This window comes from Charadrius vociferus, unplaced genomic scaffold, assembly GCF_000708025.1.
Source record: "Charadrius vociferus isolate BGI_N301 unplaced genomic scaffold, ASM70802v2 scaffold155, whole genome shotgun sequence".
Taxonomy (NCBI): Eukaryota; Metazoa; Chordata; class Aves; order Charadriiformes; family Charadriidae; genus Charadrius; species Charadrius vociferus.
In genome coordinates, this window is record NW_009648431.1 from 1584723 (window position 1) to 1609733 (window position 25011).

Consider the following 25011-nt stretch of genomic DNA (forward strand, 5'->3'; position numbering starts at 1 on the left):
GGGGGGGAGCGCTTCCACGGTTCCCGGTTTTATTCGCACACAGGCAGATGCTGGTTTGTCGTTAAACTCGTTACATCTCGTTTCTCGTGCTTAAGTAATAAGGTTTGTGTGGTAGTGCTGTTATGCCGTTAATGTGGCACTGTTTTAGTTGACTACGCAATGTCAGGCATTGATTGGAGATGGCTTATCAGTTTCGTGACACTGTTTCATCCAGGACACGATGGTTTTCTTATTCGCACACAGGCAGATGCTGGTTTGTCGTTAAACTCGTTACATCTCGTTTCTCGTGCTTAAGTAATAAGGTTTGTGTGGTAGTGCTGTTATGCCGTTAATGTGGCACTGTTTTAGTTGACTACGCAATGTCAGGCATTGATTGGAGATGGCTTATCAGTTTCGTGACACTGTTTCATCCAGGACACGATGGTTTTCTCTGGCTTTTGTATGGCGATTCATAATATGCTGCTTGTAACGTTTTCTGATTCATTGTAATTCCCTATGCTTTCCTTGCTTTAGTTGAGCTAGTTCAACTGGAGATTCTTTAAAAAGTTTATAATTTAGTCTCTCTTAATAACTGCTCAATATAGTTATTGAGCACAGGCCTTGTGGTACAGCATTTCAACTTTTGCAGAAGTGTAATCCAGTAAGATCCTCTAATACTTCTGTTTCTTCTATTCACTTTAAAAATCCCCGTTAAACTTGGAACCTAATGTCAGAAAGAAGTAGTAAAGAACGATGCATAAATCAAAACAACCTATCAAGGGCCCAGGTTAGGCCCCTGAGAGAGTCACAAATTCGAATAAACTCACATTCAGATGTGGTCATTATCTTCCAAAGTTCTGTTATGTCTTAAGGAAAATCATAACTGATTAAAACTTAAAATCACAGCAGTAAACGTCTTTGTCAGCAGTATTTATATTGTCTTTCCTTAATATATGTTCTATTGATTTGAATGAAGATACTGAGTCCAGTTTTTGTTAGAGTGCTCCTGTTTGATAGCTTGGAAATTCAGTATGAATACCGACACATTTAGTCCACTTTTGTCATAGCTACCTGCTGAAGAGGCAGCCATACTACTTTTTGCGGTCGTTTTTCTAATAAACATATGATAAACAAAGTCCTTATTTCTTAGAGGGATGTATTTTTTGCACCTTGCAGTTTGATCTTTTCCCAGAGGGGGGAGGTATCTACTGAGAGTGTGTGTCTATGCATGGGAAAGAAAGGAAGGCATGAAGGACAAAATCCCAAAGTGTGCAAAGTAAAGTTAAAAAAAGGAAAATAGGTGTTTCTAGGCATCAAGTCCATGTGGAAATTGCATTTTGGGCAACTGGGAGATGGAATAAATTATTAGCTTTCTCATTCCTTCTTAGTATAACTAGGACTGTGTATATTTCAGTGGATTTTTAAAAGATGAAGGTGAATTGTCTGTAGGGAATGCTAATGTCAGATTCACACCAGATACCTGGCATTATCCTTCAAAACACCATCTGTCAAGCTTTCTAGAGATTCATTTTAGAGTAACATATGATGACTGTTAAAACACTTTCATCAACGTAAGAGTATAACTACTTAAGGAAACAAGAACTAATGCACTGGTTGCTGATGGGTGTAAATGGAAAGGAAATGTATAGAACTGGCAGAAATTTTGTTAGGTGCCAGAAGAACATTGGACAGTGGTCCAAGTATGTAAGTGGCACTGTAATACTGTATTTCTAGGATATGTCCACAATGAAGCATGCTTCCAGACTGGATTTCTGTTCTTTAAAATATGTGATCAGCTACAAACATAACAATAGCAGCCAGGTGTTATTTTTATGGTATACTAAGCTTTTTTGATTGCCAGTAGATTTTGTATAAAATGCATGAGTGTAGATTTGAAGGTTTTTGCTTCAGAGTTGAAAGCCTCAAGCATTTGCTCTGACTTGAAAGTGCCGTGATTTTTCATGTCAGTTGCTAGAACCTGAGGTTGAGAAGAGACATGCTGCTGTGTGAAAACTGCAGAAGGACATACAAGTGATAAGCATTCCAGAAATACGGTTTCAATTTATGATGCTGGATTTACTTGTAAAGATAAGAACTCATGTTTTTCCCCATAATGTTGTTGTTGGGGTTTTTTTTCCTGTTTGCTTGATTTATTTTTTGTTGTTGTTGTTGTATGTACGTTTTTGGTGTACTTATTTTTAAAACAACAAATTACTTGTGTTTTTAATATGTAGGTCTGTGTCCTACAACTTGACTCATGTCAGATGCATACTTGAATCAGTAGCTATTTAGCCCTCACTGCTGAGGGATGAATAGAAATTATTTACTTTAGTCTTTATCTGGGTTAGAGCTTTCATGGTGCAACGTGTGGTGAAACCCACAGAAAAGGGACATTTCCCATGGCAGACAATTTGCATACTTACCAAACAACACAAAGAAAGGTGAGGAAAAAGGTACTAGCACTTCTTAGATACAGAATGTGAAGGCATAAATCAAATAATTTCTCTAAAAATCACCCAGGGAGTCTGTGGTGGGTTCTGAATATGAACCCAGTCTCTAAACGACTAGCCTAGTGCCTTAATCAGAAGATACTTTGTTTCCCTCTGGGTCATTACTTGTTTCATATAGGAGTAGCTACATGATTATCACACTATTAGAAAAGGCATTTGTAACTCATCTGTTAGAAGAACTTGTGAAGTGTGAATGGTTGGTGATATTTACATCAATCTGGTTTATTCAAACTCTTGCAAAATGCAATGAACATATTTATTCTAATAATATAATCTATTCAGCAACGAAAAACAAAAGACCTCTTTTAATTGTAATAGGTAGCTGAACTCTAAAGAATAGGCAAATCCCTGTCTGTTGGAGAGGGCTTTTCTGTATTAACTGAACCAGGCTTTTCTGTATTAACTGAACAGCTATATTGTGTACCAGGCTGTTATAACAGCTGGAAGAATCACTGTTTCATAGATGGTTTTAAATTATTTTATTGTAAGCTGGTTACAGGTAGTTATTTTCTTAGGTAAGTTTGTACTGCAAGGAGACACCCTGATGAATATATGAGGTCAGATAATGCTTGATCAGTTGAAAAATGTGAAAAATGAAAAGCATGTTCTTGAGCAGTACCTTTTGTACCTAACTTGTGCTTATGCCACAGCACACTCTAAAGCTCCAGTGAGAATTGAGAGCTGCTCTCTTCTAGCACTGCCTTCTGTGGTAGCTAATGAGCTGCTTGTGTGTTGTTTTTGCATGTATGTAAATATTCATTGCTTTGTGTAATATGTCTATGATTATGAATATAAAAGGGAGTGTGTGACTTAGAAAGTTACAACTGGCTGTAATGGTTTGGTAGTTCAAAACTTGTTTTATATCAGCATTATTTTTAATAAGCTAAACTGTCACCTAATTGTCTACGTACTTTCTTGCAAACGCAAATTTTATATACCTGTGTGGCTTTGGAGTATCTCGCATAGTATATTTTTAAAGCCAGCTATGGTCTTGTAATATAAATGTAAAAGAAAAAGACCTATTGGAAAGAGCTGGCCAAAGTAAGAGCATCTCTCCCCATGGAAATATCAGCATTACTTGGGTAATGAGGTAGCTAATTTCTCTCTATGTAATGACAGTACAATTGACCTCAGACTTTCAATTGGCATTCTGAAGGCAATGAGAATCAGGCCTTTAACTTTAATCTTGAGTTAAGTCCCTAGATTATTCCACGTGGCATAACATGAGTTTGTTAAACCTCCAGTCGTGTCAATTAGACTCATATAGCTCAGCGTCATAAAGCTCCTTGTAGGACAGGGCATGATTATTCAAAAGGTATATAATTACTTAGCTTTTACACCCAATGAGCATTAGTACAGTCTTTCATACAAGCCTGCAGTAATTGTTCTAGCTAGTGTGAAAACTGTTGATGTAATGCAAATTCATTTTGTCTTATGTTCAGGACTTCAACTAATTTATTAGCTTATGTGGGTTTTGGATTTCTTTGGACTCTTGAAGGTTCATCTGCTTTTCATAAAGAAAGGCAGATTTGGTTCATAAGTATATGTTTCTATTAAAAACCTGGGGCAATAATAAGGTCACTATATGAAAATTATTTCTCTTGGCAACATGGAATATGACAATCGTATCCTTAGCCCAAGGTGTGAAAGACTGTTAGTCAAGTTTGTAACACGCTAAAGTCAGGCCCCTGATACTTTTTAATTTTTATCTAATTTCCCACTGAAAACTACTTGTGAAAATATACTTGCAAATTTATTAGTTTACTCTGTCTAAACAAGCCTTTGGATTAAAATAAGATTAACGTAAAATGTTAGTGTAAATTCATACATTAATATTAATCTGTGAGTGGTTACTCTTCTGCTTATTGTTTCTTTTTTTCCTGATGTTTACAGCAGATGAGAAGAAAAAAAAATAGTGTTCACAAAATAGTTTACATTAATCATCATTTACTTTCCTGTCCCAAGAAATGCAGTGTAAATAACTGGAAGATTGACTCAGGAAACATGCTAATGTTTAGAGCATGTATTTTAGGTGTCTTGGTTTCATTAGAAACTAGATTTATATATCTATCATTTTGATCCTTTTCAATAAAAAGGAGTAATATCAGTGCAAACTCCAGATGAATACAAGATACTTATGATTTCTATAAAGCAGTGATGTGGTAGGCATTACAGACTTGGTTCAAAGCTCACTAAAGTTAATGGGAATCTTTCTATTGCCATTAGTGGGCTATCAGGCAGTCCTCACACAAATATAATATATTGACTGATGCAGCTAATATCTTTGTAATAATGAAAATCAGTAGAATATACTGCAGGTTTTAGAACTGACGGATGAGTTTTGCTTTCTTAATGTTTCTTTTCTTTTTTTTTTTAAAGGTGAATAGATTTGTTCTTTATCATGGTGTGACAACATGGTATGCGTTTGTAATCTTAAGAAGTGCTTTTGCCTTGTAGAATGTAATGCAGATGAATCCCAGGCGATAACCAGATTTAGGGAAAACAAAATACTGTAAAATGTTAGAATGAATATAACAAAGCAACCTTTGTGTTTATCTTGACCCTAAGTTGTTAGTTATAACAGGCTGGCTTGCTTAAGAGGAGAAAAAAAGATAGATGGGATTTAAAAAAATAATAATAAAAATCTCTCCCTTTCAGACATCTGAAGCAGTTTAGGACCATTTGATCTGTGATCTTAGAAAATGTGTACTTTGAAAAACAGTAAATTCTCTTGCAAAGAGGGAACAATATAAATGCGATAACTGAAGGTTAGATTTTGATACCCTTGTGTTTAAAAAAAATAATATATCATGCTTCACTTTTTAAATGGTGCTGTTTGAATTGGTGGAACTGCTTAAGGCGCAAATTAGTGCGAACAGCAGAATTTAGTACTAACTGTTTAAGCGAAGGTCAAAGGCATTTGCTGAGGCTTATTTGGATGGCCATAGCCTCATCAACAGAGTGCACTGTTTTTTTGGCAATAGGAATGTTTTCCTTGGAAGGAAAGGAGTGGTTTTATTTGTCCTGGCAATTTCTTTCATACTTAGTCTCCTTGGTGTATTCATTCAGGGAACACCTACTGTAATTGTCTATCTCTCTTCCTTTATGCCTCAAAGTAGATATTTTTAAACTCAAGAATTTAGAAAATTGATATTTGCAGTCAGTACCAGGAGAAGGCAGAATAGCTGTATAGCTGAGTAGAAAATCCCAGTCAACTATTAACTTCCAGAGCACTGATCACCTGTGCGATGTGCAGAATAGAGTGGCCATTCTGAACCAGGAGGTGGCATGATTGGGCTCCACATGCCAAAATAGAGCTTCGTATCCTAGCACCTCCTGGGAAAGGGCTAGTCTGGCCCAACAGATACATCAAATTCTTGTGCATTGGATGCATGGTTTTCGCCTGTGAGCAATATGCAGACAATATATACTGACAACCAGATTTGCTATAGCATGTTGGGCTGTTTAATAGTCTATAAAATTTGATATGATGGGAGGTGGCCAGTGCATAAGACTCCTAAGAAAGGCTGAGCATCTACCTAGCCCACCAAAGCAATGCCATAAGAATAAAACTGATCCTCCGTGACAAATGAGGTTTCAAGCTCAAAGTATGAGATGTGTTGGGTCGTAGTTTAGAACGTGTAAATGTAGCTGCTGTTTGGTAGTTCCTCTCAAGCTTTATTAAAATAGGAATACGTCATGCCTTTCTGTGCCTTGTGGCTGTACCGTAGGCTAAACTGCCTAGATGAGACAGTGTTTTCTTGACCTGCAGGGCCACAGCAGTTATCTGGCATTTCAGTTCAGGGTAAGAGTGCCTTTCCAAAAACAAGCAGGTTGTAACTGTTTCAATTTAAATCTCTTTTCTCCAACAAACTGCTGAATTTGAAGGAAAATTCAGTGTCCTTGTGGCTAACCTCAGAATATACATTTTTATTCTAAAACCTTTGAGAATAAATAAATAATAGGAAAAGTATTTTTCTCAAGAATTTGAGGTCTTAATAAAGCATGCATGACAGGGAAAAAAATTGCTGCTTTGCATGCAGATCCTGCCTAAGCAATGTGAATATATGCATTAATCTTTTGTTCACCTTGCATTTTTCAATCCTTGGGTGGGTATTGTGGCACAGGGTTAAGAGTATCAGTGCACTGTATAATAATAAGTGAGAAAGCAGATGGTTTTTTAAAATGAAATGTGTAAAGTAGGGAACTTTAGTGATGCTGCACTGTAGTCTTTGGCTGTATAAACAAATAAGGACTGTGCAGTCTGACCAGAGAAACGGAGAACCTTGACACTCGGGTAAAGGTTTGAGGTGCATAGTATGTGGAGTTTTGACTTGTTTCTTCCTTGTACTCTATAACTTTAATGAATGCCTTCTAAAACTTCCATCTGTAAGACGTAGACTAATGCTGAATTTCATTCTAATCTTTGAGATCTCTATGTGAAAAGAGCTTTATAAGAAATGTGTGTTATTCTTATTACTTCTAATATGAAATTATTCTTTTTAAATTTTCAGGCAAAAATAATCCTGGTTATTACAGTCCTCTGTAAATCCTGTCATATTTTAATTAGAATCCTGCTGGAAATGAATACAACTATTTCCTTATCCTGTAAAGGACTGGAACTAATAAAAACTATGAAGAAAAATAATCTAAGACTTTCAGCAGATTAAAAACCTCCAAAACTCCCCCACCCCCCCTCAACTCCTGTAATAATTTATGCCTGTTCCTGATTTTGCAAGTTTTGCTGTTAAAATGGAGGCTTTTTAGTTTGAATATTGGAAAAAAAAAAATCAAGTAAATACTCGTAATAATGCTAACATGGTAATATTGAGGATCATCCACATTTAAATAAGATGATACAAAGTTTTGATGGTCTTATATGGCTGCATGTGATATAACCAAAGACATCTTTAAAACTTCAAATGCTTTGCTGGCACTGGGCATTCCCGTTTGTTCTTCTTGGGTTAGCATGATCCAAAGCCTAGAAGACATGGGGCAGGTCACTCCCACCTTTGAATTTCTCTGCACTTGCTGAAGTGTTCATCAGATACTCTAGCATGTATTTCTTGTTTTAAAGGTTAGACAGAAAGATGTAAACCTCAAAAGCTTTTGATTTATAAAATACTTTGAATTCTGGGAATTGATGTAGCTATTGGAAAAAGTAATATTTCATGCTAGTCTGTTAAAGATTTGTTAAAATCTGCGTTCCTCCTTCTAGGTCTGCTTTGGATCTGGAAAGAAAAGAATTCTACTACTTTTACAGTAGAAGCAGTTTAGATTTGGTAACTGAAGGCAGGTATGTCTTCAGCAAAAACAAAAGTAGGGATCAAAGCCCATGGCTCATAACCAGTCAACTTCCAAAGAGCAGCACTGCAAATTAGAAGAAAAATAGTTTTCCTAGGAGGTCTGAGCACTGGAGAAAGAAAACAAATCCCAACTTGGCATATTCCCCTATTTTAATGGTCCTAGGATTCAAATGTACATTTCAAAGCTCTCTTTCAAATGCTTGAAGTTAAAGAACTTGCCATGAAATCAAGGACCGTTTGTGTATGTTTTGAAAGGGTTCTTTTGGTGTTGAAAAATTTAGAGTTACCTGCTTACCTCTCATGGTATAAACTTTTAGGCTCTGTATTTTGGACAATGCAGGCTCATTTTGCTGATCTTTCTGAATATTCTAAGTAAACTGTTTCTTGCTTTTTGTCTTTTTTTGAGATTGAGGTAAGAACTTCTTGGTGTCGTCTGGGGGTTATGCCATGTATCCTCTGGGGTCTGAGCTCTAACTGGGGAAAGAGCGAGACTTTGTTTCCTGAATACTTAGGACTATGCTGACTTGCTGCAGCTATGAAGCTGGCTCCCTGACTTTCCAATTTGCAACTTAAACTAATTTTTTCCCCAGTTCTGCTGAAATGAGCAGCACCAAACTCTTAAGTGACTTACTGACTTTTCTGTTGACATTTGAAGGGTAAATTAAGGAATGATAAAGTGAAGGAGAATTCCAAGAGACCTTTCTCCCTCCCTGTCTTCAGATAGCTGTTCAACAGGAAAATGGAGAGTTAATTTTGGTAAATGATGCATATTATCCTGGTGTATCCATAGGCCTGTAGAGCTATCTAATAGATTTAGCTTTCACACAGATTCATATTTGCAATTAGTTCACTAATATTCGCATGCAAACTAGCGGGCTTTACTTTGGCCTATTGCAAAATTTGAAAGAACTTTGTCCTCATAGATCAAGGTAAATACATGAATGATATATCCATTTATTGTTATGTTCAAAAGCCATTGGCGGGTAATCTGCCATGCTCAATTCTTACATTACGTGGACTCTTTTCTCTAATCCTACACACTCCTATTTAACAAGAAGATTGTTCTGTCTCTGTAAATACGCTATTGCAGAAAGTCCTGTAAGTTGTTCTAACTCTATTTTGTCATTAGGGGTCTTCCAGATGCTCTGTTGTAGCTGTTACTGGGGTGGTTTGTTCTTTGCTTGCTGCAACAAGATCAGGTTGTGCAAAATCCTGTAAGAAATGTTTTAGTGATCAATGGAAAGCGAAGGGGTCCATAGGTCAGCAGGGAATGTGGGAAAACAGGTGCTTGTGTTACCTTCTTTGTTACTCTTCTTTTTCTGGAAGACTAAACTGTGAGGTAACATGGATATACAATAGTTTATGTTGAGTTGTGCATGACAAAAAGGTGTTCATAGAGTACCAGCTTGTTACAATACACAAATCACCTATTCCAGTATGAAAATACTCTTGCTGCCCCAAAGTGTATGAATAATCTGAAATGATATGTCTGGTGCGAGGGAGAAGACAAGACTAAGTTTTTTTTTTTTTTTTTCCCCACTGCTACAAAGATTTTGAGATAATGCTTTTTTTTTTTGCTTTTTTTTTTTTCCTTTTTTTTAATAAGGAATGTTTGTACTGTCAACTATCCAGGTGCTTTTTGTGGCGGAAGTGGAAGATGTTTTCATCAGAAAGCAGAAATGGACCAGCTTAGTTTAGACAGAAAGCATGAGCTTGATGCGATTTTGCATCCATCCAAATACTTAGAAGTACTCAGTCAGAGATAGATAGAAAATAATTAGAAGCTAATACCACCTTTTGGCTGCAACTTTCCAGTTCTTGACAGTTCACCTCTGTCTCTTCTCACAGCCTTTAAAGGCTTTTTATAAATAATGAAAAAGTGGGACAGAGATAGGGAAAAATGGGGAAAAAGGAACAGAAAAAGCAGGAAAGGTGGAAAAAGGAGAGAAAAAATAATGAAAGATTGTAAGGGAAGTGGAGAAAGCGGGTAGCAGTACAGAAAAGGACATAGAGAAGAAAATTAAAACAATTAAGAATTAAATTCTGGTTTAACAGGTGTAAAATGCTCAGTTACTTTAGCTCGAAGAAAAGGATGAAAGCTAGAAATACTGAACCTTTAATAAGGATTTCTGAAAGCTTTTAATTACATTTTATTCAATTAAAATGGATAGATAAAAGTAGCTGCTAATAAGCATTTGAAAATGCTGTTGGTTATTCAAGAAAAATGAAAATGAAGTTCAACTCTTTCTGAAAAGCTTCTGTGAACAATTACATAATTTTGATACTGTTGCGTTTCATGACTTCAGAGGCACACTATAGGTGTTTGGCATACATATATGTGTTAAATTATGTAGTAATTAAACAGAACAATCTATTTTGCAGAGATGCTCCTAATTTTATACTAAACAGCAACCGAGATCTTGCTTGTAGTAAGATTTTTTTAATACTATGGTTAGCCAGTATTTTTATGCTCTGTATTTCTGATAATGTAGGCTCATTTTGCTGATTTTTTCCAAATATATATTTATGATTTTTATTTTAAGAGGTAGTACTGTAACATTGAACGGATCGAAGTTTTAGATATAGAGTTTCCTTCTTTCTTTACATAATAGAGCCTTCAGACTTTGGATTGGAGTGTGCTAGCGTTATGAACTGTGAACTTGGACATCTATTTATATCAATGGTCTTCTCATTACAGATGAGGAGGATTGTCCAGATTCTGCCTTTTCGGTGCTGCTCTTCCAGCTTGTTCCCTTGCATTGCCTTCCCCTTTTAACTGACACCTCCCCAAGCCTTCTGCTAAGCAGCTAATATAATTGGTGAACTTCCCACCCTTGGCCACTGTCATTCTGTCTTATACTCTTCTCCTATCTTCAGAAGCTCTGTGAAGAGGAGTATTTTATTTTTTCCATGGAGACTTGAGCTGGGAGTAAAGCTGGCAGCTTTACTGGAGAAGGATGTCAGAAACTTTGAGCTGAAGGTGTTATGGTGAGGAAAAAGGCAGGTGACTGGATAGTGTCTCTTTAGGAGGGAGGAGGATTGGTTGAGGGGGGAGCTCAGAAAGACGGAGCAGAACACATGGAAGGTGTTGGAATTAAAATTAAATTGGGTATGTTTTTTTCCCCACTTTTAAAGGGCAAAATGTTTATCTAAGTATATATACTTCACTTGCTATATACTCCAGTTATGCATACAAGCAGATAAATAGTTACTGGGTGTATGTATATATTTTTCCTAGCAAAATAAGTGATGTATACAATAGAATAGCAGTAGTATAGTGCACTATTTTATGGAAAAATCTGCACTGCCATCACTTCATTATTCATGTTTTAGGCCATAACCCTTTGTCCATACCCCAGTGCATGGATAATTCAGTGTAACACTGCTAATGCTGCTTTGAAAAGAAGATGGTATTCTCATGGTGATGAATGCTTCAAGGCTGACTGTTCCAGAAATAGTGACTTCGGTATGTCTTACATCCATAGAGATAAACTTACTCAGGTGTTGGAATTTCCAAGCATTCTGATGTGTCCCCCAAATTAAATGTAATTCAGCTTCTGACAGAAATGTGGTTCAAAGTACATGAGTATTACCACACCTAGAGTGACTTAACTTCTCAGGCCAAGGATGAGGTGATGGTGAACATTTTATCCAGGCTTATGGGGTTTCACAGAAGAAAGGTTAGATAAGCCAAGGTTATATTTAGAAAGTGTTCAATTGTGGAGTTCGCAACCGATTAGAGCGCAGCAACCTTCACAGTGATGTGAACACCAATTCACAAGCAGAAGACTGTCCTGTGTCTTTAAAACTCACTCTGTGCTGTCCATAAACTGAAACAAAAATTTTTTAGATTATAGCAGCAGCTTCAAACTGCAAATAGTAAAAAGATTGCATAAAGCAGTGGATTTAAAAAAAAACAGACTTGATTGGTAATTCTGAGGTAAGATTGTTTTGCTATAGTATCAGGTTTTATATTTTACTGGCTTGTGTGGTAAAAGAAAACAATTGAGTGACTCTAATTGGGTCGTTTAAGTTTCAATTAACATTAATTTTATCATGTAATGAATATGTCATTTAAAAATATATGTGCACATTTCATAACACTTTGGAAGGCTATGTTACAATGTATTTTTTGTAATGCTTTTCTGGCTAGCTTTAGCACTTGTAATATTACTTGATAAAGGGTAATTCATGTTCATTCACCGCTTTAAAACAAAGAAGTGGAGTGAAAATTAGGAAAAGATACAATGCAGCAAGATTATTTTCCTCCCCTACATTCCTTAGCAGACTCTACTCTAGTTGTCAGAGACTTGAAATGTGTGACTTAACTGAGATTCCAGGTAAAACGTTTGTCTTCCTTTTGCTAGCACTGACACATGTAGATGTGTGCTGCTTGCATCTTGTGAGGCAGGTGTATTCCAGCATAAGCACTGCAGTCTTATTTCCCCTAGTTGTGTAGGTCAGCCTACCTCTTGGAGTATGGTGCTACTCGCTTCCCTCTCACGTGCTTGTTTGTTTCTCAAGACAGCAAGGATTTGGCATAGAGAGAAGTGATGCTGCGTGCTTTAGTCTTGTTCCAGCATCGAGCTGGATGAAGACCAGAGCTGGGATTTAAGGACAAATTTAACCAGTTTGACTTAAATAAAATATTGACCACATCTATCATTCCAAGTCAGATTGTGGTGTTTGTTCACTTTTCTTTCCTTTTATAAATTTAAATCCTGGAGAATAGATTCCTGCATAGGTTTCTGGCAGTGTGAGTCTTACTGCTAACTTTCTTGAATTGTTACCTGCTGATGTTTTCTTCACATTTTTTAACAGTATTGAATGTGCATCAGAATCGAACTCCAGAACCATTTTAAGAGGTATATTTTTATTTTAATAGTATTTTTTTCACTTTTAAAAGTCGGGGTTATTGACTATTTGAGATCTATCTTAAGCCATACTTCTGTATACATTACTTAAACAAAACCACTGCACTATGGCTTACTACAGAACATCCTGTGTCAGATACAGCAGATTAATAAAGTAATGGAATTGATATGCAAGATCATATTATGCATAGTAGCATCTTCTCATTAGGTTATTTCAGGAAAGGAAGAACAGTCATCTAGGAAAAAAAAAAAACAACAAAAAAACCCAAATGAAGTCTTACAAAGTCTTACAGCTTTATGGTTTGATTTCTCCTGTCCCTGCCCCTCCCACCCACCCCCCCACCTCAACTTCATTTTGCCCATGGCATTCCAGGGAGATTATTTTTCATATGACAACAGTAACTGTGTTTTCCTTTCGTTTGACTTTATTTTTGACATGGGCTATAAGCCCTAGTGGTTTCCTCAATAAAAATATTAGTTTGAATTTCAGTGGATGTTTCATAATCTATAATCATGGTAATGTTCATGTATGCCTCTTAGCGTATTTTTTGAGCAATCATTATCTTGGAAATTTGGACCCAAATTTTTTTTTGTACCAAGGGCTTTACCTGAAGTGCCTAAAGTGCTTGGCCTTAATGCTTTGCCTTAATATAGCAGGTGAAAATTTATTCTGCCAGCCATGTTGTAGTAAGCATTCTTCTCTACAGTAATGCTGTCAGCAGAAGTCCCTATTTTATGTGAAACCACATTATTTATGGATTTTGCTCCACTGTGTTTTTCCTCAAATTCTGAAGAATTGTAACTGCCAGATCTTTCCAGACTGATTTATTGTAACTTTTAACACAAATTGCCATGAGAACATCAAGTTTGATATTTGTCTCCTATTGAATCCTTTTTATGGATAGTAACACTTTGTTTTCATTACACCTAAAATACAGAAGCTGTTGGCCCTTAAACTGCTGTAGGTGGGCTATTTCAGTACTCTCCAAGATGTTGCGTGGCCATTTTAGTCATGTTTATTCCACAATAGTTAGAAAATAGAGATTCTTTCACTACCTAATTTCTTTTCTTGTTATTCTGTATTTAGATTCGCTTGTTGTGCACTTTGGACAGGAGCGGTCATCATTGTTTGCTTCTGATGGCTGGAAGGGGTGGGATTTTGTTACACAATTTACTATCCCAAGGCACCTTTGTCTTGTGGGGGCACATACCTTAGTTACCATCTTTCTTAGTGATGTCTGTTCAATTTACTGTGTTATTTTTTCTCTGGAACATCCTATATTTGCTTCTTGTGTTGTAACCCAGCTCTCCAACTTTTTCCAGGGATCTTTGGGGATTTGAGTAGTTTATCTAGGTTTTATTGTCCTTAGCCTCATAAAAATGGATCTTCCTGGGAGACGCCAATGGGTGCATTACACCTTAGGTTGTTGTTTGCTGCAGCATGTAAGTTCCATGGTCTTTTAATTTGACCTCCTGTCTCTTCCCATGTAAGGTTTGGCTTCTCTATAGAGCACCTTCTTGTAGCTATAATCTGAAGTGGGTGGACTGATGCGCCAAATTCAAGCTGTTTCATTGAAACCTAATACCAGGTCTTCAAACAGTCTTTTTCTGAGCATCTTTCCCCAGAGTCAAATCTCAGTTTCTCTCTTACTCTGTGATGGTTAGTCTTCCTACTATTGAAAAACATGTTCTTCATCCTTAGTTAATATTCACATTGTTCTACATTGTCAATCTTCTTTTAAACAGTATAGAAAAATATAACTGAAATTTAGTATTTTTTATTATTTTTAGCAGCTTCGTGTTTTCTTTCCTTTTCTTGAGTTAAATGAAAACTACTAAAAATGTCAAGAGCTTCTGAAGATGGGTTTTGGGAGCTATGACCTCACTGACATTTTATGGGGCAAAAAGCCTACTTCAAAATTGCTTGATACTCTTCTCGCACTATAGAAAGCGCTGAGTTCTATTGGAGTCTGGGAGTGGTGGAATTAAGTATGACAGTATTTAAGAAGATAATAAATGTCAAATAAAAATAATGAGTTCAGATGTTGCTTAGCTCAGAACAGAAGGCATAGATAAGAAAACCTGAAGCTTTCTGGTAAAACTAAAAGGAAAAAAACCTTAACCTTTTCTAAAAGATGCCACTAAAATTACAGAAGTGGAAAGTCAGTGAAAAGCTGGTTATTGAACATCTGTTGTGTCAAACTTGTCAGATATCACTCCAGTGCAGGAAGGAAGAAGCTTATAATTGGACATTTCAGCAGCATGCATAGGGTTTGCATATAAAGAGAGACCGTGCTGAAAAGTGAACCTGGACTCCAGAGGTAAATGGCTAATATATGCTAAATTGCTGTCCCAAGTAGTTCTTATAGCCGACAGCTTTCTGGGACAATTCTGTTCAGGCTGACCATAGACTGGGAAAAGAATTTAACAGTACTATTTTATTTTTTTTTTTAAAGAAAAATTGAGCTGTAGAACAAAATGCTGAATTTTAGTCACACTGTTAAGAGTGATATTCCTGCTTTGCTAACGCCAGTTTTCTGTTTGAATTTAAATGTTTGAACTGTTTTCCATTTTTCACATTGCAGTATTTAATACTAGTTTTTATTCTTTTTTTAAAAAAAAGGCAGAGTAACAGAAGGTAGATTCAATCTGGACTTTTTAAGTGGGATATTATACTTTGCTAGTCCACAATACAGTTTGTCAGGGAAAATAAATTGAGCAGTGCTTGAATGTAGTGTTTTTTTGCTTTGAGGGTATTTTGTTACTTTCATGAACTCAAGCATAAATGTGATTATCTTACAGATATTATTGTGGTATTCCTGTCATCTGAGACAAATTCTTATTTTGAATGAGTTTTGATTACAGCTACTTTAAATATTCCCACCCCCTCTGCCAAAGTCGAACTTTAGAAATACAAATATTTCCATATTAGGTGTTTCTTTAGAAAATCTCCACTTTGGTGGTGTTTTTTTTTTTTTAGTGTGTTCGTAAAATTCTGTATCAATTTAGCAAAGAAATATATACCTTCACATGGGCATCAGGCACTATGCCAAGTGCAAGGTCCTGCACCTGGGTCAGGGCAATATCCCTATAGACTAGGGGATGAATGGGGTGAGAGCAGCCCTGTGGAGAAGAACTTTAGGATATTGGTGGATGAAAAATTGGACATGAGCCAACAACATGTGCTCGCAGCCTAGAAGGCCAGCCGTGTCCTGGGCTGCATCAGAAAAAATGTGGCCAGTAGGTCGAGGGAGGTGATTCTGCCCCTCTGCTCTGGTGAGATCCCACCTGGAGTGTTGCGTCCAGCTCTGGAGCCCGTAGCATAGGAAAGACATCAACCTGTTGGAGCGGGTCCAGAGGAGGGCCACAAAGATGATCAGAGGGCTGGAGCACCTCTCCTATGAGGACAGGCTGAGAGAGTTGGGGCTGTTCAGCCTGGAGAAGAAAAAGCTCTGGGGAGACTGTACTGTGGCCTTTCCATATGTAAAGGGGGCTTTTAAGATAGGCAGAGGCTTTTTACCAGGGGCTGTAGTGTCAGGACAGGGAGCAATGGTTTAAAACTGGAAGAGGGTATATCCAGATTGGACAGAAGAAACACAGTTTGTACAGCGAGGTTGGTGAGACAGTGGAACATGTTGCCAGAGAAGTTGTGGATGCTGCATCAATGGAAGTGTTCAAAGTCAGGTTGAATGGGGCTTTGAGCAACCTGATTTGGTGAAAGATGTCCCTGATTATTGCAGGGGGGTTGGACTAGATGAATTTTTGAAGGCCCCTTCCAACCCAAGTCATTCTGTGATTATTACACCATTTGTTTTGCTTCAATTTGACTAACAACGAAACAGAAAAATGTTTACACATTCAAATACAGAATGTATTAATTGCAGCTAAATGCTACTAAAAGGTTTTTTGGATAATTACAAGTTTGCAGAAACTATAGGCTCATTCTCAATTTGGCTAAAATATGAGGAAAGGAACAAAGATCATCATCTTGGGCTCTGTTGTTGATTTGTGGCAGTATATATAAAGACAGCTTTTGTTTTTGTAGAGTTTGTGGTTCTTAAATGCAGGCATACCGCTGTGCTTATCTCTGCATCTGTATAGGCATTTGTCATGCATGTTTTTGGACCAATTGAACAGAGAAAGGAATTGGAATTTTAGAGATGAAGAGTTGAGGCACTTAAAGATTAAAATACTTGCACAAGGTCACAGAGGAAATCTGTGAACAGACTGAGAACTGCTCATAGATCTCCTGAGTGCCATTTTATTTCCCTTTTTTAGGGATAAGCCCTCCTTTTCTCAGAAGGTAAAGGATTTGCCTGTTACCCCATTGCATTTGAGTAAACCTTTCATTCTGTAATGTAGCAACTTAAGCGCAGAGGAGCAGATATCTGGCTTATCTGGCTTTCTATCACACAGACTACTTCCAAGGGCCTCAGCCTTCCATAGCTGTGAATGTATAGGCAAAAATTGCTTCTAAGGTTCAGGACTCCAAGGAAAGTGTTTTCTGTTTTGTTTTGGTTTTTTTAGTCTATTATAATGGTCTTTTTCTTTCTGTATTTCTCTATTGTTGTAACTCCTTTTTATGGAAAAAGGAGGAATGTCCTCCTAACAAGTAGTACTAGACACCAGGAGAAAAGAATGGAATAGGATATCAAGGGTAACTCATAGGATGTAGTTGTTCTTTTTTTTTTTCCTTTTATGCATAGTTAATAACTTAATTTGGCTATTAGAGAGGGTAAGGTTTTTCTAAATTGGGCTATTATAAATTTAACAATACTGTTATGGATTCAGAATCTGGTCATAAGGGAATTGCACTGCACAATATGCAGTCATCTGAATATTGTGGATTGCAGTACAAATGCACCAAACTTGATTTAAATTTGCGATATATCTCTGGTCCTTTATTCTTCAGTGTTAAGTGTGTTATTTTATTGCTTGTTTTAAACTGCAATGTGATGTGGGCTACCTCAAACAGCTATCCATCGTGGAATTTGGGTAGAAAATGCAGTGTGCGAATGAGAAGTAAATAAGGTATTTTGGGCATGTTTTTTCCATTTGCTACTCAATTGAAAATGACATAGTTTCTTCAGTGGTCTCCAAAAATCGGCAGTGGCTGATGCACAAGTGGCTTTTGGGGTCTCTTCAATAGGTAGAAACCGAGGACAACAACGTTTAAACTTTTTTTTTTAATATAACAAAGACTTTCCAAAAGCTTAACAAAAATAGTATTAAGTAATGATATCATATCCCTAAGTTGGAAAATTAAATAATTATTCTATTATGGTTTATCACTTATAAAATTTTGCTAAATATTACAATACTGATAAGTAAAAACAAGTTCTCTTAACTCTGGAACTGCTGAGAGTATCTGCATTATATTGCTTCTGCCTTCAACTACAGTTTGTGCAGCATGCTGCCTGTGATATTAAAGTGACTTTAGTTATTGAAAGGCTAAAGTAGTTTTGAGCTGATCACTTGCCAAAATGTGAAGTTTTGAGTCCTTTTTTGTTTTCCCAACACCAGCTTTGTTCATTAATTCATTATTGGGGGATATAATTTCAAGCATTAAAAATTTCAGTGTTGTTGTGTATTTTTCCTAGATGCTTTCACTCCAGGCAGCAGCTCACTGTCCATTTCTTTCCATGGAAAAAGTGAGTGAATTAAGGTAAACCTGCCTGATAACCTGTGAGACATCTCTGTTGTTTATGGTATTCCATAAGGTACTTTTTGATCTGGCTGATAGAAGGCCCTATGGAATAGAAGGCCTTCTGAAATTTAGTCCCTCATTTGAATGCTGAGCAGTGTAAATGCTGTTACAAGCTCATGACCTCTGAATTCTAAAACTTTCCCATCTCTTACGATTTAAATGTTTATAGCCTGAGGTGCACAGACTGAGAAACGATGTTTGGTCCAGAGGCATGTCGCAGTACTGCCAGAATAATGATCTTACCCTGAGTAAGAGTTATTCTGAAAGAAAAACTACCATTTTACTGTAACAATTTATGGGAGACCTTTAAAAAATAATTTTCAGGTGCTAGCTGAAATAGAGTTAAATGAGCTTAGATGCTTAGAATTAGGAGTCTTGTAGGATGAGAATGTGTCTCAGTTTTTAAGCAGGCAGGAATCCAAAGATAAACTTATCAGAAAAATATTACCATCACTTTAAGAAAACCTGACAACTGCAGGGGAAAAAATAGACTTTGTCCATTTGGGTTCATTCCTAAAGGGATATCTTTAAGCTGTTTTGTACAACTTTACAAGCAAACTGGTAGTTAGAAAACATGGTTACTGATGATTCAGCACTTCAAAGTTTAAAGGTATTTTTTAAGATTTTTCTTTTGTGCCTGAATATGAGTCATAACTCACGTTCAAGTCTATTATTTCTACTCACTGGAAGTATAGAATTAACCTTATGCTGTAAATAAATTGCATGAACATCAGACTAAGAGATGATGCAGCACGTGCCTCATTGAGAAAATCTGGGAAAACGTGTTTGAGGAACATAATTACTGCTAGTAAACAAAAGAAGTATTCTTCAGAGGCTGAAATATATAATCTCTTTGATTGTTGGTATTACTTCATTTGAAATGGCTGAATAGCCCATTCCCACTAACCATCTTTTCTGGGTGCCATCTTTCTGATGGTGCCTCACTTAAAGGGCCTGTTGAGTGCAGAACCCCTCTAGTGCTTTTTTTCCCGGGACCTGGATGTATGAAAGCCTGTTACTTAGGCTGCATAGCAGACAGAGAGTGGGGGGAAAAAAGTACTAATATCTGCTGCTGTATGATGTATGTATATATGCATAATAAGTCACTCAATCTTTTCCACCTTTTAGTGAGCATCTTGCACCTAAAAGTTCTTAATTAATATTTACTTTTTTGTAATTGTTCTTTTTCATAGTTCTTGCACTTTCCCTTTCCTGAATTGCTGTCCTGTGCTGTGTGATACCCTTGTGTCCCTTAGATAACAAGCTCTAGAAGGCAGGTGTGAGGTGCTATGTAAATATAGTACCATAGTACATAAAATATTTTTTATCACTTGTTTGTCAGGAAGCTGATCACTGCAAAACAGAGTTGTCTGTAAAAGCCATCAGCAAGGATTGGAGTCCATTCTGGAGATGCCCCCTGCCCAAGTGTCACTCAGTTCATATCACCTGCTCATTCAGAGTTTCAATTCAGTTGAGCTCTTCCCTGCAGACACGTCCAAGAAGATGCTTTCCATTGCCATCTGTGATAGGTCTGTTTGCTTTGGCAATCTTTGGTGTTTTCCAGCTAAGCATTGAACCCATCATCTCTCCAACTGTTCTCTCCATTAATATATTTGGAAGTTGTTCTTGATTATCTCTGCAAGTGTACCAACCGATGAGCAGTGCATCCTGGTCTGCATAGGAAGGCCTTCCTGCCCTCACAATAGGGTCTAGACTGCACTGCTCTTTTGTTTGCAAAATAATATAATCCAGTCATTCTTAATATACCTCTTGCAATGCACTGGCGTGTTTTTCTAGGCATTTCTTTGTTTCTTAAATAGCAAGCTGCTTCTACCCACTTCTGACTTTATTCTACCCTTTGTGCACCCCCACATTGTATTTTGACTTCAACAAATGTCAAGCACATTCAGTTGTAAAATATGTATCTTAATCATTTTTCCATCACTCATTTTACTTATATTTTCAGAGATGAGCCACTAATTTCACAACCTGATAGAACTAAGCAAAGATACAGTATCAGCCTGCATGCTTATCCAGTGTTCTTCTTTAAAGCCAGCATCCTGTTTTTTTCAAGTTAAATAAACACTGATGTACTCAAATTGCTAATTGCAGCAAGAAGACTGATAATGTATTGGCAGGACAATGAGAAAAGAAGGGGGAATGCTGGGCTGGTTAATACCAGTTTTCTTGTGAGGAAACAAAAGTTTTTGAGCAGAGAAAACCAGCATGTGTCTAAGGCATCAGAGACTGGTTGAATGAATGCCCTGAAGAGCAAGTAAGTCCATGTGAAATGAATTGGGTTAATAAACAATATTTAAAGAAAAATCTACAAAGCCTCAAACACCTAGATTGGTAGTCAAAGATGCAGATGGAAGTAGGGGGACAGGCTGAGTTATCACTCAACAGCTACCTCAGGTTGGGATAATAGAGGCTTGACATAAGAGGGATAGGAGACAAGCCAGAGAATTAAGTTTGAAACAATTGTAAGGGAAGCTAGCATAAGAGTACAAGCATGTAGGAAGTAAAAACAAGACAGCATATAGCTGAAATGAGTTGCAAGAGAAGAAAAAGTGAGAACAGGTGGGAAAATTGAAGAATAGGGAAGGAGGATCCTCATATTGCTGTTTGCAACCATAAAAAGACTACAAAAGATAAGATAGTAGCAGCAGCAAAGTCTCAGGGCAAAAATAGTGTTTCAGTAAGGTCACAGAAGCAAGAAATTTTTTACATGTGTATCATCAGCATCAACATCAGGAGGAAGTTCAACAGCAGGAGGAAGTTCTGAAAAGGTTTAGTGTTATGTGATGGAAGCTGCAAGGGAAAAAATTATTTGCATCAACAGCAGGAGGAAGTTCTGAAAAGGCATCTTCTCATGCTGAGAAAATGCTAATGGTGGTATGCAGGAGCATACCAGTGATGAGTATGCCACACAAATGTACACCTGACATGACTTTTTGCTGCTCGGCAAAAGCCAGAACTATACTTTTCTTGAAGAATGTTACTTTGCTGCATTAAATCCTCTCCATGATAAGTTAAATGATTTAGCTAGAGATGGTGTCATGTTGTTACATGTTACCTTATTGGCTGTTAATCACACCTTAATATTCCATCTTTCTCCATAATAGAAGATTTTTTTTTTTATTAACTGTGATCTGTCAGGTGCTTGTTTTATAACACCTATTCCTGATGCTCTTATCTTGCTACTGCTACTTGCTCTTTCAGTGCGAAAGGGCAGTTCAGGGAAGATTTACTGAGGACCCAGCTGTGAATCTTTTAGCACTAGGCTGCCATGTGCATTTCTCTGTCATTGGCATGGTATGGCTGCTACACAGTTGTCTTTGAAGAAAGGTTTTGTCTGCCTCTGTGGAATTTTTGCTTTGACATTAGACAATGTATTTTTGTTTCTACTAAGCATCTGAAAACTTCTCCAAGAGTTTTGCATTGTTTTATTAGGACATTTGCTGTTGATGCTCAAGCTAGGAGCATGATCGTGGTGACAATATTCTGCCTTTAAATATCTGGTGCAGAGCATCCACAGAAGAGTGGAAGCTGAGTGTATACTGATTTCAAGACCATGTTTTTCACTCTTGAGGTCCTCACTTTCTGTTACATTTCACATTGCTTTTTTCTAGAATTGTATAAAATGTGGAAGAGGGAGAAGTCTTCAGTCATATAATACAGTATGCAAAGGCAAGTACCAAGTTATACGTTTACAAACCAAACTCCATCACTAAGGAATGCAGTTTATTGGTGTACTGTAGTGGTACAGTGATAACGGTAATGATAAAATGATACTGTTAAGGTAAATGGAGTTAATTCTGCAGAACTGGTTGGTTTCAGGTGGTCGTTGCAAGGTCTGGGTGTTGTGGGAAGGAAGAAAAATCTTGCCTCCTTTTTTATCATTTAACAGACTCGCACAGAATGGCAAAATGTACATAAATCACAAAACTCCATGTGAAGACCGTTTGATTCAAAAGAATAAAAGGCAAAAATGTTTAATGGTCACGTAGTAAAAACACTATAATCATTTTCTTATGTTTAAATGGAATTTCCTGTATTTGGATTTCTGCTCACTGCCTCTTGTCCTGTCTGTCGCTGAATACCACTGAGAAGAGTCTAGGTCCATATTCTTTCCAGCTTTTCTTCAGCTATTTACAGACATTGATGAGATCCCCCCAAGCCTTCTCTTCTCCAGGCTAAACAGCCCCAGCTCTCTCAGCCTTTCCTCATATGTCCCTTAATCATCCTTGTGGCCCTCTGTTGGACTTGCCAGTATGTCCATGTCTCTCTTGTACTGGCTTGCCCAGAACAGGACACAGCACTCCAGATGTGGCCTCACCAGTGATGAGTAGAGAGGAAGAGTCACCTCCCTCGACCTGCTGGCGACGCTCCTCCTAATGCAGCGCAGGACGCTGTTGGCCTTTTTCGCAGCAAGGGCATATTGCTGACTCATGGTCAACTTGGTGCCTGCTAGAACTGGTTAAGTCTCGTTTTGTAAAGCTGCCTTCCAGCTGCTTAGCCTCCACCTTGTATTGGTGCATGGGGTAATTCTAGGTGCAGGACTTGGCATTTCCCTTTGCTGAACTGTGAAGTTCATGTTGATGCATTTCTTCAGGATGTTGAGGCCCCTCTGAATGGCAGCACAACCCTCTGGTGTATTCGTCACTCATCCCACTTGGGTGTTGTTTGCAAAATTCTTGAGGGAGAGCTCTGTCCCATCATCCAGGTGAAGATGTTAAATGGTATTGGACCCAATATTTGAGTTTTAATTACCTGCCTCAGTCTTGAATTGAATGCTAACCCTGACATGGATTCCAAATGTGAATATATTAAGTAGGAAGAATATGGAGAACATGTGCAAATATTGTCAAGATAAGTGAGCAGACTTTTTCCTTGTTTATAATCTCTGTGTGGTTAATGGAGTTAGGAAGATTAGTATGACAAGTAGAACAGTAGGAGTCTGCATGCACTTAATTTGACACAACTTGTTCTTTGTGAGTTGTTCATAATACATCTTTGTCTAATAGTTAAAAAGCTACTTCCACAGCAAACATTTAACTTCCTTTAGATTTTTTTGTTTGTTTGTTTTTCCTAGTATTTTCTATGGATATTTGCTATGGGGTTTTTTTTTTTCTGGATTTTTTTTTTTTAAGTACTCATCTGTTTCAGTCCAGTAGTCTGGATTCAGCTAGCAACCTCCTTCGGAACTTATTATTTTGTTAGCACTTAATTTTCTGTATTATAATTTCTTTTCTTTCTTGCTGGTTTTGGCGGTAGTGTCACCGTATTTTTTTTTAAATGTATTTCATCTGTTCTTCCCTTGAAATGTAGCCTGCAAATCACTTGCTTTTTGTTTAAGTAAAAAGTTTTCATAGTTGTTTTTGTATCAGCTAAAGGCTGTCTGGTTACCATGAATTGGGTAGGGTATACTGTTTTCTTTGTACCTGGGAGCAAGGCTACAATGTTGCACTGATTCAGGAGGTTTTGTGGGTACCACGGAGCTAGTTTTGAAGAACTGTTGTTTTTGTGGAATGAAGCAAAACACAAGCAGAACGTTAGCCCTTTGGAATAATAGGAGAGTATAGAACATTTATAGGAAATATACTTGCTCTAGGAATAGGCAGATCAAACAGGGATACCCTCTAATAAAATTTTGTTATTGCAATACTGTGAAGCTCTGTGTTTTCCTCTCTTTCACAGCAAATGGTAAATAAGACTGTGCAGAGATGTTGGGCTGCTGTCATGGTTTACTAGCAGCTGGTATAGTGCTATGTTTTCGATTTGGGATGAAAATAGCATTGGTAAAACACTGATATTTTTGGTTGTTGCTAAGTAGTCAAGGCCTTCTCTACTCCTCACACCGCCCTGCCAGTGAATAGGCTGGGGGTACGCAAAAAGCTGTGAGGGGACACAGCTGGGATAGCTGACCCCAACTGACCAAAGGGGTATTCCATACCATATGACGTCATGCTCAGTGTATAAAGTTGGGGAAGGGGAGGATGTTTAGTTAAGGTGTTTTGTCTTCCCAAGTAACCATTACGTGTGATGGAGTCCTGTGTTCCTGCAGATGGCTGAACACCTGTCTGACGGTGGGAAGCAGTGAATGAATTCCTTGTTTTGCTTTCCTTGCATGGGTGCTTTTTGCTTTACCTGTTAAACTGTCTTTATCTCTACCCAAGAGTTTTTTCTCACTTCTACTCTTTTGATTCTCTGCCCCATCCCACTGGGGGCAGGAGTGAGGACTGAGCGAGCGTCTGGTCACAGCTGCTGGCTGGGGTTAAACCATGACAGCGGCTGAGTTTGGGACTCACTGAGCAACACAAAAAGGAAAGGAGGGAAATGAAAGGACAAAAGTTGTAACATTGTGTTGGGTCAACATCTTGAGAACTAAATTCCAAGAGAGCTCTGCACCATTGTGTGCACCATAAAGAGGGTGTTCATCACATGTGGATGGCTGCAGAAAGGGAATAGTGTAAGTTTTACCAAGAACTGTAACACTGAGTGACTGCAGCTGTAATGTAATGACACTGCAGAAGTGAGGAGCACCCCAGTTTGACTCTGCGTTCTGGATGCCTCCTCTGTGGGCTCTCTGCTCTCCTCCAGCATATTTATTTATTTATTAAAATGCGATCAGT